This window comes from Poecilia formosa, unplaced genomic scaffold, assembly GCF_000485575.1.
Source record: "Poecilia formosa unplaced genomic scaffold, Poecilia_formosa-5.1.2 Scaffold653, whole genome shotgun sequence".
NCBI classification, from domain to species: domain Eukaryota; kingdom Metazoa; phylum Chordata; class Actinopteri; order Cyprinodontiformes; family Poeciliidae; genus Poecilia; species Poecilia formosa.
Genome location: NW_006800592.1, coordinates 25,686 through 26,455, shown reverse-complemented (window position 1 = coordinate 26,455; position 770 = coordinate 25,686).

The window sequence follows — 770 nt, the reverse complement described above, 5'->3', positions numbered from 1 at the left end:
AAGATGATATGAGTGAAGAAAAGACAAGAACAGAGCAGCTTTCCCTTCATGTCTCTCCAGTGGTTGAGAGCAAAGATCAGGAAGGAAGCAGCTGCTCTGTGTCAGAGAGTCAGTCTGATACTGGCACAAAGAAAAGACCTTTCAAATGTGACATTTGTGGGAGACGTTACACCCAACATTATAAGTTGAAAAACCATTACAGAACCCACACTGGTGAGGGACTTTTTTCATGTGAAACATGCGGAAAGAGTTTCTCTACAAGTTATGTTTTAAATAGTCACAAGAAAACTCATACAGGAGAGAAACCTTTTTCATGCCAGATATGTGGGAAGAGTTTCTCTCGAATTGGTCATTTAAAGGACCACAAAAGAATTCATACAGGTGAGAGACCTTTTTCATGCCAGATATGTGGAAAGAGTTTCTGTCTAATGAGTATTTTAAATCGTCACAAGACAATTCATACAGGTGAGAGGCCTTTTTCATGTCAGTCATGCGGAAAGAGTTTCTCTCGAATTGGTCATTTAAAGGACCACAAAAGAATTCATACAGGTGAGAAACCTTTTTCATGCCAGATATGTGGGAAGAGTTTCTCTCGAATTGGTAATTTAAAGGACCACAAAAGAATTCATACAGGTGAGAAGCCTTTTTCATGTCAGTCATGTGGAAAGAGTTTCTCTCGAATTGGTAATTTAAAGGACCACAAAAGAATTCATACAGGTGAGAAGCCTTTTTCATGTCAGTCATGTGGAAAGAGTTTCTCTCGAATTGGT